This window comes from Astatotilapia calliptera, chromosome 15, assembly GCF_964374335.1.
Source record: "Astatotilapia calliptera chromosome 15, fAstCal68.1, whole genome shotgun sequence".
Lineage (NCBI taxonomy): Eukaryota > Metazoa > Chordata > Actinopteri > Cichliformes > Cichlidae > Astatotilapia > Astatotilapia calliptera.
Window position 1 is genome coordinate 5,111,154 of NC_137436.1, and position 11,091 is coordinate 5,122,244.

Genomic DNA, 11,091 nt, shown 5'->3' on the forward strand with positions numbered 1-11,091 from the left:
GCTCGATTAGGGTCTTTGCTGGGCCAATTCTGGCCCCCAGGTCTTGTGTTTGACACCCCTGACCTACAGTATAAAAGCAGATATTACATGACCACTATGACTGTTCTCTGGTGTCTGACCAGTATAAAGCTGGTATGATGGTGAAAACTGGGTGAAAAAAAGCGTCACTCTCCATCACTCTAAGTGACATTTCCTTCTTGAAGCAAATCCTGTAACTCAGCAGTTACATGCTGAAACATATTTGGAAGACTTATATTAATAAATTATCTAAATAGTATACGTGTATAACATGATCAAATCTGCTGCAAATCACCAAAATTATTGCTCACAAATATCCATCCATCCATCCATTCGCTTCCGCTTATCCTTTTCAGGGTCGCGGGGGGCGCTGGAGCCTATCCCAGCTGTCATAGGGCGAAAGGCGGGGTACACCCTGGACAGGTCGCCAGTCTGTCGCAGGGCCAACACACAGGGACAGACAACCATTCACACTCACATTCACTCGCACATTCACACCTAGTGGCAATTTGGATTATCCAATTAACCTATCCCCACAAGCTGCATGTCTTTGGACGGTGGGAGGAAGCCGGAGTACCCGGAGAGAACCCACGCAAACACGGGGAGAACATGCAAACTCCACACAGAAAGACCCCGGCCTGATGGTGGAATTGAACTCAGGACCTTCTTGCTGTGCGGCAACAGTGCTAACCACCGTGCCTGCTCACAAATAAATAAAGTTTCAAAACTTTTTTTGCTCACAAATAAAGTTTCAAAAAGCTTTTGATTTTATTTTGTTGCTTTTTCTTTTTCCTCCTGGATGTTATTCCACTAGAACTCTATTTCTCAGATAAATTCCAACTCAGAATTCTTTGAGTGACTTGTCTCACTCTCATAATGTCTCTGCTGACATCCAGGACATAAACTAGCAGTAACCGTGGATACCACAGTCTGTGCTGCATCGATGCAACACGGTCCTTTAGTGCAAAGCTGATTGTGGAGCTGTTTGAAACTTTAATAACACAAAATCACGATCATTATTCGCAATCTGAAGTCAGCACATCATGGACAGACTTATTTAAAAAAAGAAAAAAAAACTAACACGAATTAAGACATTATAGTTAAGCTTAAATCTCACTCAGCAGTCCTTACCTTTGAAAAATAATCATGAAATCTTCCTCTTCTGTCCTCTCAAACATCTTTCTCCATCTCTGAGTGAACTTGTCACATTAACATTTTTTTTTTGTTCACTGGGAAGTACTGCAGTGCTGTTTTTATCTAGGAGACAGATTGTGTATGCGGAGCTGTTTGAAACATTGCATCTGAAATTATCTGCCACTTCAGAAATGTTCCTTCAGCTTTTAGCACTAGCTAGATGGTGGAGTAACTCTAGCATATTATAAAGCCTTACCCAGAAAGTTGTTCAATTGGTGCAACCAAAATCAGCAATAACTGACATTTTGAGAATAGAAACACTGATTAATGGTGCATTAACTGATATTCAAGACATTTAACTTCTTATATCATCTATCTGTCCAGCTAGCAGTTGATATCTTAGATGAAGCATGTTACTTTAGTCACTCAGGCAAAGTAATGCTGCACTGAACCTGCTTCAAAGTTTCCTACATACTCATTTTGCAGATACTGAGAAGCACAATGAAGTTCCATATTCAGTAAATCCTAAAGTAAACATTTCTCTTTAGCAACTAAAAGCTAATCCATGTTCAGCAGCATATAAGCAGGATTATCAGAACTTTTACAATGAGAACAGCTGTCTTTTCTCAATGTAAGCTAAGCGACGTTAAGACACTTTGTCAGCCTGAAGGGAACTGCAGAGCTGGTGATAGCTCTCAGCTGGTTTGTCACTAAGAATGACCCCTTCACATTACACAAAGTCATTTGATCTAATATCATTATAAAAATAAATCAGTGCAGCTTTACAGAGTAGAGAAGGGTGGGAGAAGGACAATCAATTTAAAGGGGGATTGCACAGATTTTACACACCACAGTCTATTTAATAGCCTTTTTTGGCTCCAGAATCATCTGTGTGAAGCTGCTTCATGTGAGGGCACTCGGGTCAGTTCTAGCTGAGACTGAGGGTCTGACAATGAAAATGAAAAAAGGATCTGCAGAGTGTAGAAATAACTGAGATTACTAGAATTCTATATCTTTCTTCTTAGCTCTGTGTGAGGCTAGCAGCTTTAGTCAGTCATGAGTTCAGCAGTATTATTGGAGTTCAGTTCTAAATTAGCAATGCAGTTTGGAAATCTGCAGTGGAGGTGGTAGTAAATGGCTAAACTCTTTCTGCTGTTGCGGTCACCATTTTCACTGCCAGACTGGTGTGCCATCATAAAACAGTTGAAATGTGGAGCTCAGCATGGCATTTGCATAAAAAAAACAGCACAAAAATTGTTGCTTCAGCTTCAAAGGACACATCTGTCATACATGCGCTATTGTTCATTTCGAATCTCTGCGATAAAAAAACGCTCGAGCCATTTCTCTGCATGACTGCCCTTTCTAAACCAACAGGCTTTATATGAATTCTAAATCACTGTATGTGCTCTATTTTTCACTTTCTCTCTGGCATGATAAATCTGTATGCACATTTGCCAAACCATCAGTGTCTCCCCTCCACCTCTCTCCCCATCCCCGTTCTAACCCAGCTCGCCCCTCAGTCCCAGACTCATTTGATTTGGGGTGTAATCACGGGTGCAGATCTGTGGAAGGGTGTGGAGAGGAGCGATTGCCGCGCTCCACTGAGTACTGAGGATGAGATAGAAGAGAACAGTGCCCAAGAGACACCATACTGTTATAGATGGTTACCTAGAGTCGTACCTAGCTCCAAGTGCACAACGGTGCCAACGGGAAGCTGAGGTTGGCGTTAGCAGTTTAACTGTCTCCGTCTTTGCTTCTCTCTCTTGCTCCGTCTCTTCCACACTTGATTTTCACCCCACGGTAGCTTCTTTTTCTTATCTCTTGTCACATCTCTCTCATTGTCTCTTGCTTTCTATTTGACTACTGACTAACCAAATGGCTAAATCTGTTTGTATATGCCTATATAATATACAAATACACCATTCTCACTGTTTTTGTTCTTACACGTTTCGAGTTACTGATTACTGCGCCAGCTGCTTTCATGTTTTCGGTTTTACAATCACTTAGAAAGACAATTGACCCCAAATATGTGCGAATACACCCTGCAAACTAATGGCGGGATGATGCGTCTACCACGTGCCGCCATGTAGAGCCTTTGTGCGGCCATCGGGGAGCAGCGTGACCTCAAAACACAGGAACAAAGTTCACAGGTCCACTTGGCAAAGCTGACATGGTTTTTGAATGGCCAGATGTGCAGCTTGTTTGTATTACACAAGGTTTTGCCATCAACATTCGTGACAGGGTGTGAAATGATATTTGCTTTTACTAGCAGTGCTCAAAACTGTAACAGTCTCCGTGGTGCAAGGTAGTAATCAAGTCCCTCAAACTGCATAATTACACCAACAGCCGACTGTTAAAACCCATCAGCCTCCTGTGGATCCATGCCAATGTATTAAATAGAGGTATAATTATAGTGAAGGCACATAGACTAAAAAAAGAGGTGCCTATGGACAGAGGAAAATATAAAAACACTTCCCTTGTGTGCTTAGGCCTTAAAAATTAAATCCCAACACGCTACAGTACATAGCAATCAGATACACTACAAGGCTTAATTGCACGACATTGACATGCAACGCTTCCTTCAAATTGGCTCCCAGCAGAAAATAACTTGAGCTATGTGTGATAAATATTCGAGTGAATCTTTTGGCGAGGTGTCCCTGCTCCTCTGTCATGGCCTTGAGATGGAAAGATTCAGGAGGGAAAAGATTGGGAGTGGTTCCTCTGCAGGACACTCCAGCCCTTCACAGAAAATGATTTATTCAGGAAGTAAGTGTATAGCAGCAGGCCATCGGGGGCCTCCCCTCGCCATCATTTAGGTGCAAACGGTTGCTTCATTTATCCTCCTCCTTTTATTGATTAATTCATGGCCCTGATTAAAGTTTCACAAGTTGCCAATTGTCCTTCACAACGTCTGACTCCCCTGTTGATCCTGAGCCAGCAGGGATGGCTACCCTCCTGGTAATGGGAGAAAAAGACCCCACTGCTAAGGAACGATCACGCCCTCATCATAGATGGAGCTGGTCCAAGAGATCCCGTCTGTGAATATTTTACCAATTACAGCCCATTATATTCTTCCTTTTTTTGGTTACCCAGCATGAGGTTACTTAAATATAGATGATATGGTAATTCATCAATAATTGTGGGTTGCTGGGATAACAGACCACATATAGGCAAAGGGGAGTATCAATTAAGCAGTCAATCATTTCTCACTTAGGCTGTGCAATGATTCTACATTTGTCAAAGGGGGTTTTGCCTTAAGTTGGGCTTTGAACAAAGTGCTATATGGAAAAATGTCCAATCTCCACTGAACTGAGATTTATCTCATTATTCATAAGGCCTTGAAGAAACTCAAGGGGAGGAAAAATAATTTAAAGGTAGAAGCAAATGACAAGATTTCTTAAACTAATTATGCGGCTAGCAGCCAGACAGCAGCCTCGCGGCACAGAAACCTCCAAGAAAAGTTGGGGATTTAAGATGTAAATTACAACTGGATGGCAGTGGGAGTCGCCTTTATATGTTAAATGACCATATTCAAGACAGAAATATTGCAGAAAAATAAAAATGGAGCAGTGTGAGCTAACAAAACTCATCCAACAGCTGTTTGCTGAGCATTTCTCTTAAAGCTAATGCAAAAAGTCTCCCAGACTGTGAGGAATCACTTTAATTTCTTTGAAACAATAGAGACAAAATGTACAATTTATGTTTACTCTTTCATACCGGATTGTCTGATATGCACAATTACTTTGCTGTTGGGAAGGAATTTGTATCTCTAGAGTCACTTGGCAAACTCAAACAACTCTGAGCAGCAGTTTCTACCCACTCAGATTTGGATGTGCGTAAGGACGGTCACATAGATGTATGCGCATGTGTGTGTGTGGTTCACCAGTTTGTTTGGAGATTGGTCATGTTTTCGCTCAAGTCTCAAAACCAGTAGAGCAGCAACATGTATTATAGGATCTGTGTGACAGCTGGGTTTGTTGTGTTGTTGCTTTTTTTCCCACTGGATGCAAAGCAATTGGATGTCCACTACCGGAAACTGCACACAAGCACAAGCCTCACACATCAACTATGCAGTCAACGATGTCTGAGTGGACCAGTGGGCTGCTGTGCATTTACCCAAGCACAGACATAAATACTCTCATCAAAATGAGCAGCCATCAGATAGATAGCTTCTTATAGGGTGAATAGAGCTGTGAGTGTTATTCAGATCATGACAAACAGGCCTTAGATAATACACCAAATATATCTCGCAAAACTAAAAGAAGTCCCCATATTTTCTTGTGACAGAGACATTGCTAAAAATAGCCACAAAACTTCATCATGGCTATGAGGTAAATGCCCAGAGGTGATGCCTTTTCCACATTCAACAGTAGTCCAGTTTCCATAATGATCCTCATAATAAAAAAACCAAATGCATATTTCTTTACATTTAAGTATAACAGCTGATTGGCTGTTTATTTAGATGGTCCTTGTGTATAATGTTATTAGGCATCCCGTTTTTAAATTTAAAACATATTTATACCATTTTTGTATATCTGCATTTACACTGTATTTCTACCACATTGTGTTTTGCATGCTGAGATTGTTTGCAAGGGCCTCATAAGGACTATGAGGACTTTGAATGTGCTTAACTTAATTGTCCCATTACACAGTACAAGCATACAAGTGAGTTATAAAGTGCAATGATGACACACACAGAAGTAGGACGGCACAGTTCCATTTGTTTTGTTTTGCTAACTGAGGAAGGGATAACAGTACAATCACAACTTTTAAACCCTTTCCAACTTCACTACATCAGCATACATCATATCCTGTCACCTGCCAATCTGTTGGACACACCCAGGAGTACCACCTTGCATGTTAAAAAGACTGTTTAAACTTTAATTGACTGATTAGGATACAATGTAAAGGAATACTTCCTCATTTAAGTGTATATTTTGTGCTACACTTGATCCTTGTATTATTGTCTTTAAAGAAAATAGAAGTAATAAAATTGTGGACGCATTCGTGATCCTACAATAAGGATTATTCCAATTCATTGAATCCTTTCAGTACCACAACAGTACTGTGATTTACTTTGATTAATCTTTTTGTTTAGTTCTTATATATGGATGTATAGAAAGAAAATCATCCATCAATCCATCCATCCCCCCATTAAGTCTGCAAAATCATCAGTAACTGTCATTGTTAAAAACTTTGGGGCCTTCTGGATGTTTAAATGTGCACACGGCATCATATATATAGAAATTATAGTACAGACTCTCCAACAGTATTCAAACATTGTTTGAAACAAGTCAATCAATATTTACTGAAGGGCAGACATGAATGGCACAGGGTGGAGTTGTTGGTGAAACTTAGGACACTAAATACTTAAAGGATAGTGATTTGTAAATCACAACGTGAGCCTGAAGCCTGGTGAAAACTCATTAATCCTTCATTTTAATGTAACTGAGGCCATGATTTAAAAAATGAATGACTCACACTCATGTGCATCTTATACTAATAAAAATCAAGCTGATTCAAACTCATCAAGAATGTTTATAGGGCTCCAATCTGACTTATACTACAATCTGACTTTTGTTTGCAATCGAGGGAACTGGACCAAGAATCAAGGTTTAAAGTACTACTTTTAGTGTTACTTTTAGCTCTGTTTTGGTCTGTGGCTTGCTTTTAGCCAGCAAGTTCTATATTCACAAGTAAGCTGCTACTGCAGTCTTTCTACTTTGTGGTTGGTAGGTTGGTTGAGATTAGCTACCTGCCCATACTGCATACATGACCAAAGATTAGAGATGGACCGATCCGATATTACGTATCGGTATCGGTCCGATACTGACCTAAATTACTGGATCGGATATCGGAGAAAAATAAAAAATGTAATCCGATCCATTAAATATCACGAAAGCACCTCACAAAACTTGCAACACGCCGTAACTCACCTCAGAACGTTAGCACGGCGGAGCAGTGTGGTCACGTGATAGAGCGGCTGTGGCATGCGGGACCTGTCGTGGTCTGGATAGCATGTGGAGCTTCGCTAGCAACCCGGCATTTCATCTCCGACAAAGTTATCCCGAGAGAAGTAAAGCAAGTGTGTAAGTCCATCTCTGAATGTTTGTAAAGCATTCCTGCGTTAATCTTAACAAGCGACTGCCTCTCGCTCTCCGGCTGCTACTTCAATCGTGAAACTGCTTAACGATCAGCTGATCGGCTTTTCTGTCGCGAGTCGTGTCTCTAGTTTGCTTTTGGCCCACTTTGCACCAGAAAGAGGAAACCAGTGGCTGAACAACAGCAGCACGTTTAAGCTTGATAAGCTGTTGTTAGAATTTATTTAATATTACTTTCTACTCGAGGATCTTTTTCTACGTAGCTGACGCTGGTAACTGTGCAGGGGCGGATCTAGCAAAGTTTAGCCAGGGGGGCCGATAGGGCATGAACAGGGAAAAGGGGGCACAAAGACATACTTTTCTTTCTTATTCTCATTTAAAATGTCGAGCTTTTAATAAATAATTATCTGACACCCAAAGTTTTAATTTGATGTAAAATGAATAGAAGTCAATTACTGTATATAGTGACTATTAAGTCTAATATATATACCCTAGTAAGCTATAGTACTTTTTACTTTGGGAAGGTACCATCTGTGCAGTCTGCAATTTTGTTGAAGAAAGATGTTGAATCTATTTAATATTTCTTGAAAAATAATTGATTTCTGTGCATTTTTTTCACACTTCATCAAATTAAGGTTGATTACGTCGATTAAGCATCATAAGGTGGAGTGTGAGGGGTGGTTCCCTATTTTTTATTTATTTATTTTTGTTGTTGCTGGGAGTTGGAACCCTATTAGTTAGGTTGCTTAATATTTACGCTAAGTACTCTTTAAAATACCAGAATAGTGAGGATGGTGTAGGTTTAAGTTTATTAGATTGATCAGTATTGCTGAACTATGAAATATTTTTTTTGTATACAGGTATAACAGAATAGCTTTAGTGTAGTTGTTGTTTTAAACTTGAGTATGAACTTGCAGACTTGCAAAATGCAGCAAGATATTTTAAAAAACAGTTTTGTTGATTAAAAAACATTATATCGGATTCATATCGGTATCGGCAGATATCCAAATTTATGATATCGGTATCGGTATCGGACATAAAAAAGTGGTATCGTGCCATCTCTACCAAAGATAGCTGTGAATTATGAAAAAAAGTCCCCCCTTTAGAACAGCTCCACAGACCTAAGGAAAAGAGATGCATGGGCTTTCATCTTTCCCATTACACAACATCTTCCATATGAAAGATATAAGGAATTTTGATTTGTCCAGGTTTGTTGTTGTTGTTGTTGTCTAATGCATTTACATAAAAAAATCCCAGAACAAATGATGCACTCGTGGTGAAAGAATTATGTCACAGTATGTCAAACAACCTCTTTCCTGTTCAGGAAAGGCACAGCACGGAAGCTGTCGGACGGGTATTTAATAACTGAAGTGTTATCCAAACCGCAACCCTAAAATTAGTCACCACATGCAGTTGCCATGGAGAGTATCAGACGGGGCTTTGTCTGTGTGTCAGGGAGAAGCATAAATCTCACAGCCCACCGATAAAAGCTGCTAGATTAGTTACACGGGAATGTGCTGGATGCATCTTTCTGTCTCTATCTCTTCTTTGTTCTTTGCTTACGGTGTTGTTGGTTTTTCTTTTTTGTCCGTTCTCGCTCCTCTCATTCCTGCCTAAAGGGGTAAACGGACTCTTCATCATTTTTCTCTCCTGTGACACTGCATCCTCGAGTGTGAACATTATTTCCACACGCTTGTCTTTAACTCCGTTTCTCATCTCCTCTCCGTTTCATCGGCACTCTGTCCACACTTTCTTCCCTTTCTTTTTCTTCCCCTTTCTCTTCCAGTCCCTCTCAGACTAAGGGTTGAGCAGCTTTGCCCCTCCTGAAGGCACCATCCCACTGTAAACGAATGAGTCTGTCACACTGCAAACAATCTGCATTCATCATGTCTTATCTGCCCAGGCCTCCACAGCAGCAGTCATGATACGAGGGCAGAGCGAGTGTGTTTGGGCCTGTAGCATGCAGGGTCAAGGTCTACAGCTCAGGGAAATAGCACTCAGGCTCAAGGCTTACTTGGCGAGCTGGTGTTGGATTTAAGCATCAGGCTGTGTAGGAGGGGAACAGGCGGCTTGACTTAGCCTTGATCCAGGGTAACGGTCTTTCTCTCTCTCACTCTTTTTAAAAAAAATGTATCTGGGGATGGTTTGCTGACCATGCATGCTCTTTTTTCCAGCAGTGCCAGGCTCCAAACAGCATACATATCAACACAGAACAGGAAAACAGAATGGTCAAAGTCATAAGCATTAACAGATTCAGACACATCTTTGAGCGCTTATTAGGAAAGTGCTGCTTTATCATTTCCCAACCCTGAATTTCTCATCCATTTCATTCGCATCTACTGCAAAATCATCACTAAGAAGTTTGTTTGAATAGTATGGTCTCACCCTGAGAAACAGAATGTGTGTGGGGAAAAATATCTACCATTTTTAAGGTGAAACATTGCTCCAGTGAGGCATAATAAGTCCAAAAGTATTTATGTGTGGGCTCTTAGTTATCAAAGTAATTACATGAGATAGGAACATGCAAGCTATTCCGGTAAACAAAAACAACACCGTGGAGCTTGTATTGATGGATACTTTGATAAATATACATTTCAACTGTCAGAAATACTTGTCATTTTCAGTGGGGTAGCTGATGGAGTTAGAAGCAAAGTATATTGGGTTCAGTAAAGCTCTGGGACCTAATGTGACGTATCTCATGCCATGTTATAATGGTGCTCAGCGGCCCAAAGGGCAACAAAAGAGAAATATGTCGAAAAACGCTGAGCAGCAAAGACGTTTTTTCCTAATCTTTAATGACTCTGATAAAGTTTTGGGAGCTGCTAAGGCTCGAAAGTTTATATTTTTAGCATCTAACTAATCCTGAAACAGCACTGACAACATTAGAAGGTGTTTATGAGCCCAGTGGTTGGAAACAAGATTGAAGGATGGCGCAGGTTTGAAGGTCAGCGCTGCCGTGCTGACCGAGCAACAGAGCCACCGACTCCACCTGCTGCCTGACAGACCTGTGGGCTACCTATCACTCACCCAAGTGGCGGATGGTCACACCCAGGTTGACTGGACTACACCGCCCAACAAGCCACTCTATCACCAAAGACAGTGCTCACAGGAGCGTATGGAGAGGGCACGTTGGAGGTCGTACTAGAGTGCACGACCCAAATGTTCCATCTGGGGGCTGAAGCCGGGGGAAGCATTGAAGTCAAAGGTCATGTAGACATTGTGAATGACTGACTGCATGTGAGACGGGATCCTTTGGTGCTACCAAAGACGTAGCATGGTGGAGGAAATCATTCTTACATAGCACTTTTCTATTCTCCCGGAGCACTCAAAGCACTTCTGCCATGGATGTCCATGCAGAACACACACATGTACAAACACATATGTTTATATTTATCTCATACTATTAAACTGAGCAGACAACAGTTGGAGCTGCAAGCTGTCTAATTAAAATCCCATTCCAGTTTCCCTTCTTCACCCGGCCCGTCACTGAAACAAAGAAAAGGGCAGATGTGTTTTTGAGAGGAGATGATGAAAAAAGAAAAACCTTCTACTACAGTACACTCTGCAAATCAATTTTTCATTTTCCCTACTTCTGTTCTGAGTGTATTACATATAATATCCTTGGAACACTAAGCAGGAGTTGATATAAGTACACTGGATGCACTGTGATAAGTTTTTTTGTTGCATGTTTGTTTCTTTTCTCATTATTCAAATTGCTGAAAAGGAAGTTTGTCACTGCAGGGGTGAGGTGAGTCACGTGGCACCACACCACACCAGGAGACTGATCTTTCAGTTTGTGAGGACAGGCACAAGTTAATGAGCAGCTTGAACGATGTTC